The following is a 20,747-nucleotide window of genomic DNA, read 5'->3' as shown; positions in this document are numbered from 1 at the left end:
GAGCAGTTATGGCTGCTCTCAGTCCCATCCCCAGAGGCTCTGCCTCTCAGTGTCCCAGTAACCACTGCAAACCTCGGAGAGAAAGCTGCCCTCGAGTTCCGACCGATGCCAGACAGTCCCGCTTCTCCTGTTTGAGTCTGGGTCCCTAGAGACTCGCCCAGATCTGGAGCTCAGAGCCTGAGACTCCCTCCTGATTGAAACAGACAACCGCGCCCTCAGCCGCCATCCTGCTCCGCGCGCACCTCCACACCTTAATATTTGACTTCTGTACTGCGCCTCCTCTGAGTCTCGGTATGCTTTCCTCTTTCCTTCTAGTTGTAGAATTTCCACTCAGCCAGCCTTCCTGTGGTTCTGGGTGATGTCCGTTCTGTCTTTTATTTGTATTTTTGAAGTGGTTGTGCGAGGCAGCAATCTCCGGTGTTTACCTATGCCGCCATCTTGGTTCTCCTCCCCCCTCATGCTTTAACTGTCATTTCCAGGTGCATACCCAGTTCTGTCATGGTTACCAATACAGTACTATTTTATTTCTCTCCATCCTGGCTGTGTGGCATGGTGGTGGAGAGGGCTTGCCGCTGTGGAGCAGCATCCCAATCCAGCAGGTGAGGCAAGGGCTCCCTAAGCAGCCTGGCTTTGCGGTATAGCTCTGGAAATTATTTCTAAAAGCTCAAGTTAGAGCCTGAGTCTTCTGCTTTCCAAATTATCTTATTAATTTAGGTAGAACAGATTCTTTTCTCTGCAATTGGATCATAGCCAATACAAACTGCCAATGGGATTTTTCTGTAATAGCATTTGGTACTCTCCATCACATTTTCGTTGACATGTCCATTTCTTCTATTTGACTGTGGGCTACTTGAGGACCATATCCCTGTAATAGTGCAGACATAGTAGCTATTCAGTATTTATGAATTTAGTGAATTCATAAATAAATGGTATATGCTATACAAAGATAACTTCATAGTAATTGTCCTGTCTGCTAGGAGCTACTGAATTAAATATTTCAATTCAGTATGCTAAAAGTATCTTTTTATAATAGAAATTATTTTTCAAGACTTAACATATTTCTCTAGTAGTACTCTTTTTTAAATTTTCTTTGATCAAGAAAACTCCTTTTGTTGTTGTTCCAGAAGTTTTCATCCACAATTTTATTTTCTTTGTTGCACTTGAAAATAGAAATTGAAGTTATAAAATTATAGCCTTAAGATACATTGATGCTGTCAAACTGAAGGCCATGTAATTTATTCATGGCATTCCTTCGTGGCTCTTAGCATGTCAAGGATGACTAGTCACTTTCATTAAGCACTATGACCCGGGTATGAAAATCCAAAGATATTGCAGGGCTTGTCAAAACAGCTTATGGTAGCTCTCTTTCAGCATCCTCTGGTGCTATTTATTTTAAAGTTTAAGAAGCAGAAAACAAAGAGTGATTATTGGATAATGACATAATTATGGTTAATAATTATGAGTGATTAGTTATAAATTATATTTAGTGGTGCTTATATGAAATAAAGTCAGCTTGGAATGAGAGGTACAGAATTAAATGTCTGCACGAATGGGGCAGGTTATGCAACCATATGAATTGAGCTAGATTGAACGTAATGAGTAGGGAGGACTGAAGGACATAAGATCATATTAATGGTCTTAAGGGCTTATGACTGCACAAGAGGAGTGAATTGCTGCCTTGAAAAACAGGTGATCCCACAGTGGGGAGATCTAATTTATAAAAGTGAAAACAGGAATCCAGAGTTTGTATGAATTCTCCTGAATTTTAAATGTTGACAAATATATCAAATTTAAATAAAAACTAAACTAAAACTATATGAGTCAGTTTCATATCACTGGTTACGCGGAGCCAAGACTAGGTAAGAATCTATTGCCCTGGCTGGTGTGGATCAGTTGGTTGAGCATCATCCCATGTACCAAAAGGTCACTGGGTCAATTCCCAGTCAGGGCACATGCCCAGGTTGCAGGTTCAATCCCCAGTGTATGGGAATGCAGGAGGCAGCCAATTGATGTGTTTTTTTTTCTCTCTCTCTCTACCTCTCCCTACCTCTCTTTCTAACATCAACAAAAACATATTTTTAAAAAAAATATGTCTAGGTTTTTCTATTAATACCCAAATACTACCTACCAGAAAAATGATGACCTAAAAAATCTCTCAAAGGCAGTATGAATGAGATTAGAAACTAATTAATTTTGGATTGCATATTTTTCAAAACAATTTTATAAGTCCTCTGTGATTACTATCTATATTCCCTTAGAGGTCATTCTTGGCTTTTTTCTTGGATGAAAATTCTACTTTTTCTAAAACTAAAGTTGCAGAGTAAGAACTGTAATATAAGACTTCATAAATATTCTACTCAGATTTCTCAAAAGATTTAGTTGAAATTTTACCTATGATGACAGATGGGATAAGAAAGACAGGGCAACATTCTTAACTCTGCCTATATTCTGGACAGACAGGATTTATGTTCTTGTTTCCTACAAAGAACAAAAAATGCCCAGGCTTCCCTCATTAATCTATTTATATTTGCTATGGAATGAATATCATAGTCAAATTCTGAGTGGACTAATTCAGGGTTTGAAAGAGCCATTCTGTTTTAAAATGTAAAAAACATGGGATGATGGAAAAATAGTATCAGTGGTGTAATGGTAAATGTTTAAAAGCGAGCTCTCTGGGGAAAACAGCATAACAAAATACCCAAACCCACCCGGCCGGTGTGGCTCCATGGCTGAACATCGACCCATGAACCAGGAGGTCATGGTTCCATTCCCAGTCAGGGCACATGCCCAGGTTGTGGGCTTGATCCCCAGTAGGGGGCATGCAGGAGGCAGCCAATCAATGTTAATCATCCATATTTCTATCTCTCTATCCATCCCTCTCCCTTCCTATCTCTAAAAATCAATAGAAGTATATTAAAACAACAAAAACAACCCTGATTTGTGGCATTTGTTAATTTCCCTAGTATAAGTACTTTCACCATTTCTAATTTCAAGTCACCAATGTGATGTCAACTGGTTTACAAATTCCTAACACTTCATTGCTAGTCTTTGCTATCCCCATAATAAGCTGGCTTCAGCACACTGGTAAATAGAACATGAGATTTAGTTTTAGCAATCTGTCTCAAGCTCATTAATAACATGTTCAAAAGAAGAATTACAGTTCATCTTTTAAGTGAAAGTGGACAATGAACTTTAGCTCTTATTACACACAAAAAAATCTTTCTGTATTATTGCTTTTATATAGAAGAAAAACATAAATCATCTTTAGAAAAATGACACAAAAGATCTCTTTCTCATATTGTGAATTGCTTTGGGTGTAATTCTCCTGTAAGTACCTACTTTCTTTGGACTCTACATTTAAAACAATAAATAATGGAAATTAAGGTCACTATAGTATATAACAATTTCTTAAATTAACATTGTAATTATATATCAAGTAATCAGAATAATTCTTATTTATAGACAAGGCAAGGAGTAAAAGAACTAAAAGTTAGTGCATAGTACTAGTAAGTCTCCCCAAGTATATGCAATTGTAGGGAAGGAAGAAATTTTCCTCTAACGTTCTAGATTCATTTAGCTGTTCTAATAATTAAAGTGGCATGAGACAGACTAACAAGAGCAAGTAACAAATTTAATTATATATGTATGTTTGGAAACCTCACATATATGAGAGAATCAGAGGCCCACATACATGAGAGGTTCCAAGACAGAATGGTAAAATGGGATATATATGTCATCCTGAGCCAAGGAATGAGGTAAGGTTCCTTGGGACTTCACAGGGGAAGAGGGAAATTTGCAGAATAATAAGAGCAGCTGTTCAGTAGTTAGAAGTTTGTCCTGTCCTATAGGTAGGTCATAAAACGTTATCTCTCATATTAATTGTTATTATGTGCAAGACCCCAATTTAGAGTCTCCTAGGTAGTTAAGGGAGGGGTAGAAGTTTCTCCTGAACCTACAGGGTCTTGATTGCATGTGCCTCATTATAATCCACGTGCCAAAATAGCACATTATGGGAGGCCCTTTGCAATGAATGTAAAATTTACTATTCATAATACATTTTAATATTCTTATAAATCAAAATAAAAAACACATCCACTAGAGAAAAAAGTCCAACCACATAAACAGTAATTCTTCTGAAGTAAGCCTTATTATCATAATTTTATATATAAGTAAATTGAAGTATAGAAAGGCTAAGTAATCTGCCTAAAGTCACACAGCCAGCACTCAATTAGAAGTACATGCTTTTAACCATTAATATCCATTTGATATACTGCCTGAACAATGTCCCTTTAATAGTTATAGCTTAAGAGCATTTTTGTATTGGTTGTCAATAGGAAAGGCTTGCTCAGGTTTCTTCAAGTAATATGGGAATATTAAAAAGCTAGAGGCTCCCACCACCGCTGCTGTGCTTGCCAGTTATGAGCCCGGCTTCTGGCTGAGTGGCACTCCCCCTGTGGGAGCGCACTGACCACCAGGGTGCAGCTCCTGCGTTGAGCATCTGCCCCCTGGTGGTCAGTGTACATCATAATGACCTGTCATTCCATAGTTTGGTCTATTTGCATATTAGCCTTTTATTATATAGGATAGTAATTTCCCTGGCTGGTGTGGCTCAGTTGGTTGGGAGTCATCACATGAACCAAAAGGTTGCAGGCTCAATCCCTGGTAGAGGGCATTCAGGTGGCAGCCGATTGATGTTCCCCTCTCACATCGATGTTTCTCTTTCTCTTTCCCCTCTCCCTTCCTCTCTTGCTAAAAAATCAATTAAAATTATTATTTTTTATATAGGAATTGTACTTTGCAGTCTGATTGGGACCTATAAAAACCAGACATCCAACTTTCAGGAAAGAAACAAAGACTTGCTACAGCCATAGCCCACAGGATATAAGAACACCATTCTGAATTCAATGCAACTTTGGCTCTTGCATAATCTGGTTGCCTCCTCTCCAGCAAGAGTACGTTGATCTCTAGTACTGTGTTCTGGAATTAATTTGACTTCACTTTGTACTTTTTGTGTTCTTCTAAATTCCTTGTTCAAACTGTAGAGAAAGACTAACCCAGCCAGTAAGCATTGTCCCTGTGTAAGCAAAGTTTTGTGTCAAGGCATCTTCATAAAGGAGGCTGGATTATTAAGGAGAGGAAGTAGGAGAAATCAAGACTTCAAGCTTTGGCAACTAGATTGTCAGTACCATTCATCACAATAGAAAATACAGGAGAATTAGGGGATGATTCTATCAGTGTTGATTGACGTACGCTTTAGTAACCATGCAAAAGCTTAATTTCTTTACTATGACCTTTTCTCCTCTCTTTCCTTTTGATTCAAACTGGCCTCAAACAGAACCCTGACTCACCTGCCTCTTTCTCCTTACAGGTTCACTCCCTCAATCATTCGGTTCTCAGGACAATGAAGTTCTGATCGGCATCAAATAATCTTAGACACAAAGACCACAGAGACAGAATTCCAACCAAATTAGAGATAACACCTAGGCTTAACCTGTGCCTCAGCTCCAGGCCCAGAAAAGCAGGGAAACCAGAGGAAGTGACACATGCTATGGATGACATCACGAAAGGATGCAATGATCAACCATCCCCATACCCTAGCATCAACTGATCAGTAGAGACCACAACCCTAACTCCCTTAGTTATCATAATTAATGATTTCCCCTTCTATAACCCATCCCCTGGAAGCCATCAGGGAGCCAGGGCTTTAAGCATTAGTTCACCTGTGTCTCTGAACATGAGCCACTTGCCAAAATAAACACTTTCTTTCCCACCAACTAATGTTCTGGTCTTATTGGGCTTTCATGTGAAAAGGCAAAGGAACCCCTGTAGTCCAGTAACAACTACAATGTACATAGGATGGGCTATTCATTAGCAAGAAAAATGTAGTGATCAATGGGTGAGGAGTAATCTATCAGTGTACTTATGGTTAAATTCAAGTGTCTCTTAGTCATGCAATCATTTAGTCTCACATCCCTTCTCTTATTTTATGTTTAAAGTTGTGTTTCAATTAAATATTTAAATTAAATCCCAGTGCATTTTGGATGTGAAGTTTTAATTAAAACTCAGTGCACTATGGTTTTCTCATGTAAATTTTTTGCTTGAGGGCTGCCTGGCAAATAAAGAAAGGATAAAACATCAAATGTCTTTGAGGTAAACTCAGCAAAATCATAAATGCAGTTCCTCTGAGGACTGCTGTATTGAAAACCCCTTCAGAGATAGGGGGGGAAATGTTCCTGACTCCAATACTGCACATTCCCTAAACTATACACTTTTGAAGCAGTCATTACCATTTACCTCCTTAGTGTATAGTGTTTTATGGCCTCACTCTATGTGACAACATTGAACATTGTTAAAAAGGTAATTAGAATAAAAATGGAAAGTTCCATATATCTTTTGAAATACATCAAATGTAATCTGTCCTTGAAACAAAAAAGGGCACAATAATAAAGTCAGCTTTTCTCCCTTCTAAAATACATAGGCAGAATGAGAAGTCTCCAGGTTGCTTTAAAAGACACAACTAATAACTCCATAACAAAATGTTAGCAAGGAAATTTCAGTACTTTATAAGATCCTTTAGAAAGTGAAATCATGTTTTTAGGATCACAACAATATACTAGAAGTGGAAAGAAAAAACAAAACAGACCTAAATATCTCTTTGAGGAGACCAGAGTCAAGTAGATAAAATGTATTTCCAAGACTGGTAAAAAATTAGGAAAAGAAAAATCTCCAATCTAAATATAAGACATCTTATTGAACCCCAAATGTGAGGTGTTTCAGTCTGAGTCCATTGTCTCACAAAACTGAAGAATGGGTCTCAGACAAAAATGGTAGCAGGCCAGTCCTGGGAAGGTGTAGCTGGGGATCCAGGAGCTTCCTTTCCATGTTGCCATCCGGTGTTAAAGTCTATTAGTCCACAGTGGAGCTCCACATGGCCTTAAGCCACGTGGGCCCAGGGCTGTGGTCCCCGACACAGGAAGGGCCCCTGGACCCCCAGGAACACATTGTGCTCTGGGGAGAGAGAAGGGAGAGGGGAGAGGAGGCAAGCACTTTTTAATCTAGGGGCAGATACATGCCTTGCTCATTTTTTATTGGTCCTCTCAAAGAATTTTGCTTCAGCAACATCCTTGGGATTGGTTTATATGCTTCACTGCCTTGTGATTGGTTATTTGCAAGCTGCCTGTCTTAGCAACAGCCATACATTCTAAAGTTTGTCTCCTGTGTGCATCCTTCCTTCCTGCCCAGCTGGGTTTCCTGGGTCGCTCCTCCCTGGTCCTGCTCCTGTCTACCTTGCTTCCTTCTCCTCATTATCATGACACATTATACCAATATTATCAGATATAGTTTTAAAGTGTAGTTAATAGTAGAAAAATAGTTGCATTATAACTGCAAGTAAATAAAATTAAGCTACTCAACTCTATAGAGATTGGTTTAAAATCATGATAAGATCAAATGTTTAGTAGCAACGTCTCACTATATATTCTCCTCCACAATCATTAACTGGAAAACAAATAATAATACTAATAATAACATTTAAAATTATTTTAAAAATGAGTTTGTTTTTTACATTGTTTCTTGTAAATTTCCCCATCAAGTAAATTAAATACTGACCAGCCTAAAAATTCCACAGGAATGCTGAGGATGGAATGCAAATTTAGGGGAAATGGTTATCTCTGTGAATCAGCTCAATATAAAGTGATCCCTCTGCTCCAGCCAAGGGAGATGGAGATTTAATTAAAAAGATTACTCTTGTTTTGTTCTGGAGAAATGTGTTTTAGCTTTGGGTTTAGTAAAAGCTGAACTGGTGCATGTATTTTTGTTTATTATGCTTTCCTCTTGATTTCCACTGTGCTCTCACTATTGAAAATTTGTTTACAGTTAAACGGATACACCATTTATAAACAGCTTTTTATAAAATATATATGAAATGTATCATAAAAAATTTAAAAATCTAATTTAAAACGTTAAAAATGCAATGGAAAAATTAAATATGTTTCTGACAAATCATTGGACATCATAAAAAATAATCCTAAATCAGCTCAAATATTGACATGCTATAGAGGTGGCTCATTAATTCATCAGGTACTTTGAGACTGAAAGCCATGATTTCCATTAGGAATGAATTTACATTCTGCTTCAGGGGAACAAGATGTCTTTCACTTCATCATTCAGTGTTAAATACTTAGTCACAATTTTAGCCTCAAGTCTCAGTCTATGGGGATTAGCAATCAGGCACCAGAAAGGAAAAGATTGACAATGCTAAACTGAAAGATTTGACAAAGTCCCGACTTAATAAATAGACTTTTTTTTCTTACCAAATTTAAATTTGTAACCAGGATCATATATATTTATATATAAACCACTTTGAATGTTAAAGGATAAAAAAGAAATGTAAGCTTTAATATACATATGAAAGGAACCCTTGAACACGCCTGCTCGATTCATGCTGCTAATAGAAATCTTGGTCTCCCTGAAGAAAATTTGCAAAGATCCTTACAAAAGGCTTCCTTTTATGAATCCAGGTGGAGTTTAGTCATTTGGTTGATAATCAGAGGATACACCACCTGTTACCACTTCCTTGTTACTGCTGAACGTCACTGCTTTCAGGCTGTGCCTTACAGACTTTCATGGGGACTTTGGTGCTCCAAGTACGGGCCAAAGCCCTAGCTGGTTTGGCTCAGTGGATAGAGCGTCAGCCTGTGGACTGAAGAGTCCTAGGTTTGATTCCAGTTGAGGGCACATGCCCAAGTTGCGGGCTCAATCCCCAGTAGGGGACGTGCAGGAGGCAGCCAATCAGTGATTCTCTCTCATCATTTATGTTTCTCTCTCTCCCTCCCTCTCCCTTCCTCTCTAGAATATATATATATATAAAAGGATGGGCCAAGGACCAATAGAATGAGCATCACTTGGAAGCTTGTTAGAAATGCAAAATCTCAGGCCCTACTCAAGACCTTTTGGATAAGAATCTGCATTTGAGTAAGAGCTCTAGGTGCTTCACGTGCACTATAAAATGAGAAGCACTGCTCTAAGCTTTTGAGGGTCTCACAGTTGGGGATCCCCACCTTCCTGATAGATACACTTTGTCCTCACAGGCTCTATCTCTTAAATCACAACTATTCTAAGTACCACCACACTCCTCCACTAAAATTACTGAGTTTTAGGTTCCCTCCTGTGTTTCAAAGTTCTTCTAAATTATACTGAGTTAAATTTCTTTTGGGGAATACCTTGGCAGGGGGAGAAAATACCCTGGGATTTTTGAACTCCTGAGTTACCATGAATTTTTCTCTCAAGTACAGACATATCTTAGACTTGGAATTATTTTACTGCGGAAACCCTCAGTTGGTTTACATGAGTTATGTGATTCCCATTTTGCTTATAACTGGGACCCTGGTTTATTGAGTGAGAATTTCCCTCTGGTTCTACCCACAAAAGGAGTGGTTACTTACATGATGAGTTTCTTAAAATCCTTTATTTTCTTAAAGGAGGTGGAGCTTTTTCCAGTTTCATCAAAATAAAGTGTAGAAAAGCCCCCTTGAATAAAGTAACCTGTTATTATAGAAACAAACTGAGTTAAAATGACTTATTGCTAAAGGAAGAACATCATACTGACAGTCCAAAATGGCAGCTAATTGTGGGGAACATTTTTTTTTTATCTCTCATGCATTAAGCTCTGGAGTTGTTAGAGCAAGAAATCAAAAGAGGGTATGTCTTTGGATCAGTTGATTTCTTAAGAGGAGGATAGATGGAAGGGAGGTTAGCTTCTAAGTGAAGAAAAAATGCATGAGCATCATCAGACATTGTGGGGGTTGTAACACAAAAGTGATGATAATGAAATTCTGTTTCTCAGGATGATGGAGGAGAAAGGCAATTAAACTAAAATGTTATACTTTTCAAAATTTAAAATCTCTATTTTTGCAATTATTCACTATACTCCAACAAAACTTCAAATGCACAAGATAAAGTACCCAATGAAATGTCATCTTGTGCTCGCTTCAGCAGCACATATACTAAAACTGGAACGATACAGAGAGGATTAGCATGGCCCCTGCGCAAGGATGACATGCAAACGCGTGAAGCGTGCCATAAAAAGAAAAAAAGAAAAATGTCATCTTGCCCTCCATAGCTAAAAGTTATGTTAAATCGGTTCCATCCCAGACTAGTATTTGTGTAAACACCTTGTTTTATAAAATTAAACAGTTTCAGAAAATGAAGATAGTTACTAAATCCCTTCATTTATTGGATATGGGAACTGAGATGTAAAGTTTCCATTGACTCTTCAAAATCATTTGTTCCTTCTTTCCTGTGTATGCTCTGACTGCTAGTTAGCACACAGATTGCCTGGCGAGGCCATGTTTTCCTGTATCAAAATTTAATGACCGATATACACCTAAGTCAGATAGTTATACCAATGAATATAAAATTATAAAGTGTAAGAATTTTGAACTTTGCACAAGCTCTGTGATACTGCAAAATAATGCCAATTTAAGAAATCCCCTTTGGGGAAAAAAAAAAGAAATCCTCTTTGTGTCTAGGTCGAAGATAGCTTACTGCAAGAACATGCTTCCCCATATGATTGAGGCAAGACACGGACTCTCCAAATTCCCATATTTTTTTTTTGTCTCATAAATAATTAGATGAACTGCTTTTGCCCACTGGTGAATGGAAACAAAATAATTATTAAACTTGAAGCTTCTCTCCTTCCAGGCACCTGAACTGTGACCCACCTTCAGCCAGTGCCAGCATTCAGCCTCTCTTGAGTGTACATTGACCTCGAGGTAAAACGTTCTTTGATCTACTATCCAATCAAGCTTCCCTTTCGCTTTGCTTCTCTGCAGCCTGGTTTCTTCCTTGCTGTACAAGAAACACCCTCTGGCCTAACCCTTGAGAAGCTTACAGACTCTTATGGTCAGAGCTCTTATTGCAATAGCCCCTCCCTGGCCCCTCCACCTCCACCTCCTTGCAATAATCCTTTCAAATAGTCTCTTCCTCCTTAGTCCAGATTTGTTTTTGATTTGACAAGCAAGATAATGGATTGAATGAAAGAAAAGCTGCTCCTGAAATCTGTCTGCAAACCTACAGAAGTCTTATTTGAAGGAGCACTTGCGCTGAGGAAGGGACTGAGCGCGGGGAGTTGCACTGGCAGAAGCCTGAGGAGTTTCTACGAGAGCTGCCATCAATGAAATATGAGTTACAGAGTGGAAGACTAACACGACACACAATAGAATTATAAGCAGTAATGGGTGATATTCAGCTTATATACATATTTAGAGCGGTTCAAACTTCTCTGGTGTCTTCCTGTAGCTTGTAAAATGACAAGTTTGGTGCTTGCCATTTTACACCAAGAGTAACACCTCAATAATTGAGGATCGGTTTCAGGGCTGAATGGAGTTATTATTTTAGTGTTTTATTCACTATTGTATTTCCAGCACTTACATCAGTGCAAGTCCATTTAGATATGTAATAAATATTTCTTGAATTAAATTATTATACTGAGTGTAGTCAAAATTCTCAAGGCCAAAGTTTGCAACATAAAGTAAGTTTTTAGAAGACCTTTCTTTACTTAAAAATGGAGTAAAGATGACAAGTATACTCCATATTATTATGTGAATCTATGTTATAGTATTCTCTCTGCATACTCTGTACGTTATATAATTTAATTTGTCTCTCATGGAAGCCTTGTTTTTCACTAAGTCCAGGACTAGTTTCAGTTTATATAGACTTCTAAACTTAAGTTTTGCCAAGTGGTTAGACTTGGAGGTTGAGTAATTGTAATAAAACTCTCATAGAGGGAGAGAGAGAGAAAGAGAGAGAGAGAGAGAGAGAGAGAGAGAGAGAGAGAGAGAGAGAGAGAGAGAGAGAGAGAGATTAATGAGAGAGAGAAAGAGAGAGAGATCTACTGTTTACATTAGAAATATAACTGCTAAGAGGAGTATCATCATCTTTAAATGATAAATAAAGTTATTTTCACATTTACATTTATTTGGTGAATATATGATCCAAACTAGGGCTTTATTTTGATTTTTTGTAAGATTTTTAAATTAATTTTAGAGAAAGGAAAGAAGGAAGGAGAGGAAAGAGAGAGAGAGAGAGAGAGAGAGAGAGAGAGAGAGAGAGAAACATTGATGTAATAGCAAAATTCAATTGACTGCCTCCTGCACACACCCTACTGGGGATTGAGCCCACAGCTGGGAATCAAACCTGCAACCCTTGGATGCACAGGACAATGTCCAACCAACCTAGCCGTACCAGGCAGGGCTATTTTGATATTTTAACAGATAATTGTATCCAACTAAGGTATCTTGACACATCATTTTCCTTAAAGGATTTGCCAACCACAGGTGATGGTAACGGAAAATGTATACTTTAGAACTACTCCCAGAATAGTCGGCAAGAATGCTGTATGTGTTTTCTTTTCATCCCCCTCCCCTTTTGGGGGTAGATGTCCATGCAGACCAAATCATTTGCCTCTTCTTCCAAATCCATATTTTCTTACAATCTCCAATTTTATTCTGTCAAGCAGTCAAGTAGATGGCAAGGAGCAGAAACTGGCCAGCTTGCCACACTTCCGTGTACTTGATTGGTAACGAGAAAATAAGCCCAAATGCCTGCAGATTATTACCACGGCCCAGCAGGCAGCATAACTTCATGTTCCCATTGGTTCCCTGTGCCCCACACCCCAAAGGGGCAATGCGGAGGGCTAGGCTGATACTCCACAAATGGTACATCTGTGTCACAGATGAAAAAATGTGAGACTATGATTTTTATCTTTGTAGGACTTGCTGGCTGACCTTGCCTTCCTGCAGTCTAGAAAGAGACATTATCTGTAATACTGTAGAATGTCTCCAAGGAGGGAGACTTTAGCTTTATTATCCTGAGATGTTAGCCAGACTGGTTCTTGTTTTGAAGCAGTTTTGCAAACATTCTTGAACAAAACTGTAAATGCCATTTGCTCAGAATTGCTGCAGAAATACCAGAATTAGCTCCTGACATATCTATGATGAAAATTTGAAAGAAAGTCTTAAAATTGTTCAGGGTAGAGTATATCAAATTACTTTAATTTAAAAACCTTTTGCATGTTTATTGCTTTCTTAAAAAATATTTTTTTATTGATTTCAGAGAGGAAGAGAGAGGGAGAGAGAGAGGAACATCAACAATGAGAGAGAATCATTGATTGGCTGCCTTCTGGACTCCCCCTCCTGTGGATTGAGCCCACAACCTAAGCATATGCCATTGACCAGAATCGATCCTGGGACCCTTCAGTCCACAGGCTGATGCTCTATCCATTGAGCCAAACCGACTAGGGCTGTCTATTGCTTTTTATAAATGATTTTCCTGTCCCAAATAAAAACAACAAGCCTATATAGCATGTTACTATACTTAATACTGTAGTCAATTCAAATACAATGGTATTTGTGTATCTAAATATAGAAAAGGTAGAGTAAAAACACATAAACCAGTGACATAGTCATTCATATTATGGAGTATTATGTAATGGCATGTTCTATACTTTTACACGATTGGCAGCAGTCATATAAATAGATGTTTACACCAGCATCACCACAGTAATGTGTTGTGCTATGATGTTACAACAGCTACATCACTAGGTGATAAGAATTTTTCAGTTCCTTTATAATCTTAGGGGACCACTGTCATATATGCAGTCTGCCATTGACCAATGTTTCATTAACTGACCTATATATTCAGAACTTATATATTTAGAGAAAGGGATGTTCCTTTACATCTTATTTTGTCATAGACAAGCATGTCAATAAAATATTTTTGTGATTATGATGGCATGTGTATTTATTTTAAGAAATTCTAAATGATATCTGTCAAAAGTCATTTTTCTAAGATTCATGACAGTTTTCTTGCCTCTCTTTCTCCATAATCAAAATAAGGGCATTATTTTAGCCAAGTTTTTAGAATTTATCCTCTGAAAGAAAGAGTAAGTTTATGCAAGATTGTGTGATGTTCTCCCTTGTTCTATAAATGTACTTTTTTTAAAACTGTAATATAAGTATTATGATTTATAAAATGTTTTAAATATGGCATTATTCTGAACTGCTATGTTCCTTTTTCTAAAAATAACTCATATTTATTATATTTTCCTATTGAAATTTTAATATGTGTGTATTATAGTAATAAAACTGTTCACTAATTATGCAATGAAGTGTCCTGTTATGTTAACTACTTACTTTATATTACAGTTATACATAATTTTGACATCCATAAAGATGATTAAATATTATAATAAATTTTAAGGTAGTTGTACCATTTTTAAGTTTTATTTCAGGTAACAGAATATTTTGTTCCAAGCATGTGGTAACCACAGTATTTGAATATATATGGAGTTCAAGCTGTCATGTTCCATTAAAAATGTCCTTGGACTAGAATTTAAAAACTGAAGTTTTCAATCCCAGTTCATTATTACATCAGAAGCCATATGAAGTCAAGCAAGTTCTTATCTTAAGCACAGTTTCTTTATCTGCAATATTCACTTCACTCAGTAAACACTTTCGGAGCACCGGCTATATTCTAAAAACCGTAGATGTAGGGTTAAAAGGCATAGTCTCTAAGAGACTAGTGATGTCAAAGTATAATTTTCAAAAAGTTAAATATATAACTTTCATATGAACGTAAAGTGAGCCCATGTCAAATATTGAATTCATTAATTAATGATAGGACCTGCAAGATGGTTCAAAAAGAATTGGAAAAAAAGGAATTATTTAGAGTGGCTGAAAGAATGAATGCTTGAATGAGATTACTAATTTAGATATGAACCTAGTTAATGTTTTACAGGGCAATAAAACCACATTGCTATAAGACAAGCATCATTTAAGGCTATTTTTACAGAGTTGTAAATTATCTAAACCAATCGTAAAATAGCAAATTAAGCAAAGGCAAAACTCCTAGGAGTCAGATAATTCCTGGGCGGGCTTGGCAATGCTCAGTAAAAACACTGAAAGAAAAAAAGAGCAATCCCTTTAGTTTATTTATAAGTTTTGGATGCTTTTTGTTTGTTTGTTTGTTTGTTTCGTTTTGTTAATCCTCACCCGAGGATATATTTATTCCATTGATTTTTTTAGAGAGAGTAGAAGGGCCGATGCTCTAAGCGTACCAGCTGACACCTTGACTGCAGCCTTGTGAAAAATTCAAGAGCAGAAAATCCAGCTTAGCTGTATGCAGAGTCCTGACCCACAAATGGTGTGGCAAATGCATGTTGTTTCAAGCTGCTAAGTTTGTAGTAATTTGTAATGCAGCAATAGATAGTTCATAGGCTAGTCTGTAGAATTGCCTCCAATTCCTGACAACATTCAATGATAGCAAAGCTTCACTTCCTTCAAACTGTCCCAAAACCACCTAACAAAGGCCCAAAGTTTAATAATGCAATCCCAACACACTTCTACTGAGACACACCCACAGTTCTCCATGGTGTGCATTTTCCTTCTTGCAATCATTAACTCCGCCAAATCCCAACTCTGTTCAGCTGTTGTGTATTTGTGGTGGTCTTAGGCCTCTGGCCACTGACACTTGATCTTTGTCTTTCAACAGTGAACTAGTTATATTACTTACCTCCTGAAAAGTCATCGGGGACAGCTATTGATTAAGCAAAACAAAGTTTATTAGATTGACTGCAGATACTGGTTTATCAGAGTCTCAGTAGCGTCTTAAATTGCAGAATTTAAGGGAGAATATTTATAAGGTGTTAGGGCTTTGGCTAACTGGGTCTTGAAAGGTGGAGTACTGCTTGAAACTGGGCTGAGTTTATGGCATAATAATTTTGGTTAATAATTGGATAAAGATAAGAATCTTGAAATGAGCCTTGATGGACAACTATTTTCATTTTGATAATTAAGCTATTTTAATTTGTTCAGTGTTATTTTCTATAAGAGCAAATATTTGTTGGATGAAGTAGCTAAGTTATTTTTTCTTGTCCTCAGTATTTAACACAGGGACATAAGAGTATGTTTTCTCTCCTACTCTTTAGCATGGGGCAGGGAATCACTTGGTGTCAATTTTTATATTATTGTATCACAGGCTTATTGCTATTTGTAGGTGATGATCTGCTTAATAACACAGTTCAAATTTCACTTTCAATTCCATCTGCTCTGTTGCTAAGGAGGATTGGCTTAACTCTAGTTACCTCACATTTAATTTTCATTTACATCTCTTCCCAGCACCTTTTATTGCCTACTAGAGACCCGGTGCACGAATTCGTGGTCCAGTGGGGACCCTTGGCCTGGCCTGTGGGATCGGGCTGAAACCATTTCTCCGACATCCCCTGAGGGGTCCCAGATTGGCAAAAGGTGCAGGCCAGCCCGAGGGACCCCACCGGTGCACGATCAGGGCCAGGAAAGGACATGGGAGGTTGGCCAGCCAAGGAGGGACCATGGGAGTGTTCCAGAGCATGTTCGGCCCGTCTTGTTCAGTCTGATGGGCCGGACCCCAGCAGCAAGCTCACCTACCAGTCAGAGCGTCTTCCCCCTGGTGGTCAGTGCATGTCACAGCAACTGGTTGACTGGTCAACTGTCTGCCCCCTGGTGGTCAGTGCACATCATAGCGAGCAGTTGAACAGCCTTAGCATATCATTAGCATATTACGCTTTGATTGGTTGAACGGTCAACTGGACGGCTGGACACTTAGCATATTAGGCTTTTATTATATAGGATTTTCATTATAGGATCCTATAAAAATGTAGCAGGTAGAATACAAAGGAAAAGTTCTTAACCTGATCTCTTTTTGGTAGGATCTTAGACTCGTGCCCAAGTTATGAGTATATCTCTTCCTGTGCACAGCATGCATATCCTGACCCTTTTGAGCAAATTATTAAAAATCCTTCCAGGGGCTAAGAGTTTTACTGTTCAAAAACTTCCTATCCTCTGTCCTATACTTACAATCAGTGATGTTTATACTTTAACTTTCCAATATTAACTTCCACCCCCCAGTCTTCGCTTCAGCACCTGCACAGAGCCCTCTGGTGGAATGGGGCATGGCCCATGTGGTTGCCCTCTCTGGAGGAGAGGGGAGAGTGGTGAGTGGCGAGTGGTGGGTATGAAAGCACCTGCACACTGGACGGTCTTTTCCCAAGTTCAAGTGTCCAGGGGATAGGACTACAGGTCTTTTCATTGCAAGAAAGACGAGAGAGTACTCAAATAAGTAAAATCCTATATAATAAAAGAGAAACATGTAAATTAATCATCACTCCGCCACTCCGCTACACCCACCAGTCAATCAGAGTGACTATGCAAATTAACCCAACAAATATGGCGGTTAATTTGCATACGCAGGCATGGAGAGAAGACTCAAGATGGTGGTGGCCACAGAGCTGGAGTCAGCAGGAGGCTTAGGTTGCTCCCAGTGACGGAGGAAGCCAAGCTTCCCGCCGGCCTGGGACTCCGCTCAAGGAGTGGCTGGGACGTGGGTCACTGGGGGCAACCCAGGCTTCCATTCTGCCCTGGGCTCTGCTCAAGGAGCTGGAAAAAAAAAAGAGGGGCTGGGAGCAGCCAGAGCGGAGAAGCCAAGCCTCGCTACTGCAGCCAGACCAAAGGCCTGGGTCCCAGGTGCCGGAGGAAAACCGGTGCCAGCAGCCAGGGGAAGGAAGGCCTATTGCGCAAATCTTCGTGCAACAGGCCACTAGTCAGAAATAAAAGAGGAGATATTACAACTGATACCACAGAAATACAAAAATCATAAGAGGCTACTATGAAAAATTATATGCCAACAAATTAGACAACCCAGAGAAGTGGGTAAATTACTAGAAACACACCTACCAAGAGGGGATGATGAGAAATAGAAAATCTAAACAGACTTATTACTAGTAAGGATATTCAATCAGTAATCAAAACCTCCCAACAAACAAAAAATTCTAGGACTGAATGTCTTCACTAATAAATTCTACCAAATATTTAAAGAATAATTAATACCAATCCTCAAATTTATTCAAAAAATAGAAGAGGAGAAAACACTTCAAACTCATACTATATCACTTTAGTATTTAGGCCAACATCAAGTGATGCCAAAATCAGATAAGGACACTAAAAGAAAAGAAAATTATAATCAATATTCCTAGTAAACATAGATGTAAAAATTCTCAATAAAATGTTAGCAAACAAAATTCAACAATACATTACAAATATCATAAACCATGATCAAGTAGGATTTTTTCCAGGGATGCAAGAATGGTTTAATATTCTTAAGTCAATCAATGTGATACACCACATTAGCAAAATGAGGGATAAAATCATATGATCATCTCAAGAGCTACAGGAAAGGCTTTAACAAAATTCAGCATTCATTAATGATAAAAACTCTCAAAAAGTGGGTATAAGGCAGGCATGGGGAACTTTCTTCTGCCAAGGGCCATTTGGCTATCTATATCATCATTCAAGGGCCATACAAAATTATCAACTTAAACAATAGCCTGCTATATTTGGTCAAACATTTAATTAACTCAGCCCTAATGCCTTGGCAGGGCCAGGCGATCAGACCGGATGTACCCCACCCCTGGTATAGAGGAAACATATCCTATCTAATAAAGAGAGAATATGCTAATTGACCCTCATGCTGTCACAAAGATGGCTGTGCCCACAGCCAATAAGGAGAGAATACTAATTGTCTGCCCCACCCTCAAAGATGTCGGAACCCACAGCCAATAAGGAGGGAATATGCTAATTGACTGCCATGCCCTCAAAGATAGTGGTGCCCAGTCCCCTCAGCCCTGCAGGGGTGGCAGCCATGCAGCAAAGCCAGGCCCACCCCCCCAGGCGGGTCCAGTTGCTCCACTCGCCTCCCTCCAGAGTCCCCCAGTTCTCTCAACCCCCAGCCGCCCAGGGCCGGCCCAAGGCACAAGTAAACCTCGGATGGTGGCTGCCCAGCTGCCCAGGGCCGCCCGAGGCTTGTGCTGCCAGCAGTGGCAGCAGCAGAGGTGTGATGGGGCGTCACGTTCCCCTGATCACAGGGTTGTCTCCCGCCCCTGAGGGTACCCAGACTCTGAGAGGGGGCAGGCCGGGCTGAGGGACCCCCCTTCAGTGCATGAATTTTCATGCACTGGGCCTCTAGTCTCAATATAATAAAAGCCAAATCATTATGCTGTACATCTAAAACTAATGTAATATTATATATTAATTTTACTCAACTTTTAAAAGTTAAAAGAAGTCCTACATAAAGCCAAAATGCCTAGGTATATATATCCTTGGTCAGTAGGAGTGGGCTGCCCTGGGAAGAGCATGACCTCCACAGCTGCAGGTTGTTCTCTGCAGCTGAGACAAAAGGAGCTATCACTAGAGGCTATCTGTGGACCACATCTGGAAGGTACACTGAAATACCAAAAACAATAACTCATATAAATGCTTCAGTTTGAGGAGATTATGAATAAAGCTGCTATCAATGTATTTTTAAAAGGGAAAATGGAAAAATTAATATTTAAAAATCCAATTTTGTAATAAACTTTTTAAATAGACAAACTACCAAGTTCTAAAAGGAAAGTTCAAGCCCTAGCTGGTTTGGTTCAGTGGACAGAGGTCAGCCTGTGGACTGAAGGGTCCCAGGTTTGATTCTGGTTAAGGGCACATGCCAGGGTTGTGGGATTGGTCCCAGTGGGAGGCGTGCAGGAGGCAGCCAATCAATGATTCTCTCTCATCATTAATGTTTCTCTCTCTTCCTCTTCCTTCCTCTCTGAAATCAATTAAAAAAATGTAAAAAATAAAAATAAAAGGAAAGTTCAAGACAAATGAAAAACACATACAATCAGAGACACAATCCTACTATATTTCTCATATTACAGAATCCCCTTTAATGTTGGTTACGTCCAGATTTAGGTTGTTTTTCTAGTGACTTAGTGGCACCTAGTGTCATTTCTTGGTATAGCAAATAAGAGTTTCAAAATATGTCAGGTTTTTTGGTTTTATCATTTGTAAGACAATATCACTTGTCAAATTGGTAGGAAAGGAACAGAAATTATAGGTGTATTGGCAACACTAAAATACTAATTAATTAATCCATTTAAGGTCTGTTACAATCATGACAGAGGAAACAACAAAACATAATAAATGAACAAGCAGATCAGAAAACAACTCAGGGTGATAAGGGCCTGGGGCAGGGAGCAGTCTGGGGGGAAAAGGGGACATATTAATACTTTCAACAATAAAGAATTATTTAAAAAAGAAGAGAAAAACTCACAGGTACAGAGAATATTTTGACAGTTGACAGATGGGAGGGGAGTTGGAGGGATGGGTGAAAAGGTGAAGGTATTAAGAAGTACACATTGGTAGTTACAGAATAGTCACAGGGTTCAAAAGTACAGCATAGGAAATATAGTCAATAATATTGTAACTATGCATGGTATCAGATTGGTACTAGATTTATTGGGATGATCACTTAGTAAGTTATATAATATCCAATCACTGGATTGTACACCTGAAACTAATATAATTCTGTATATCAACTATAATAAAAAATAAAAAAGTATTTAAAGTAAAAAAAACAAAAGCATTGAAGTACCTGCATGAACATTATTTTGAATTTATAATCTTTAATTTTAAGTATTGAGATAAAACTTTTAGAAATAAGTTATTTGAAACATTATTATAATAAGGGTAGTTAAGCCTAAATATAGCAATCAATTCATAATTTTTAAATGTGCTTGATGATAAGAATCATAAGGCACATTTGTATAAAATAGTAGTTTTCTATGTTCCCAATCTAGACCCAATGAATTAGAATCTTTAGGTAAGGAGTCTGAAAATTTCATT

At 38.4% G+C, this 20,747-nt stretch overlaps 1 long non-coding RNA gene across 1 annotated transcript; it reads right to left on the bottom strand.

Annotated features, from left to right (window-relative positions):
• Window positions 1–1,867: 1,867 nt before the first annotated feature.
• On the bottom strand, window positions 1,868–13,428 carry LOC106723678. Its single transcript, XR_001359380.1, has 3 exons — window positions 13,350–13,428; window positions 12,986–12,989; window positions 1,868–1,879 (listed from the first exon to the last, which is right to left on the bottom strand). It is a non-coding gene; the product is annotated as an uncharacterized LOC106723678 (long non-coding RNA).
• Window positions 13,429–20,747: the final 7,319 nt, after the last annotated feature.

The sequence above is a fragment of the Myotis brandtii genome, unplaced genomic scaffold (assembly GCF_000412655.1).
Source record: "Myotis brandtii unplaced genomic scaffold, ASM41265v1 scaffold621, whole genome shotgun sequence".
Taxonomy (NCBI): domain Eukaryota; kingdom Metazoa; phylum Chordata; class Mammalia; order Chiroptera; family Vespertilionidae; genus Myotis; species Myotis brandtii.
The sequence above is the reverse complement of the archived record's forward strand: the minus strand, read 5'-3'. Positions and strand labels throughout refer to the sequence as shown.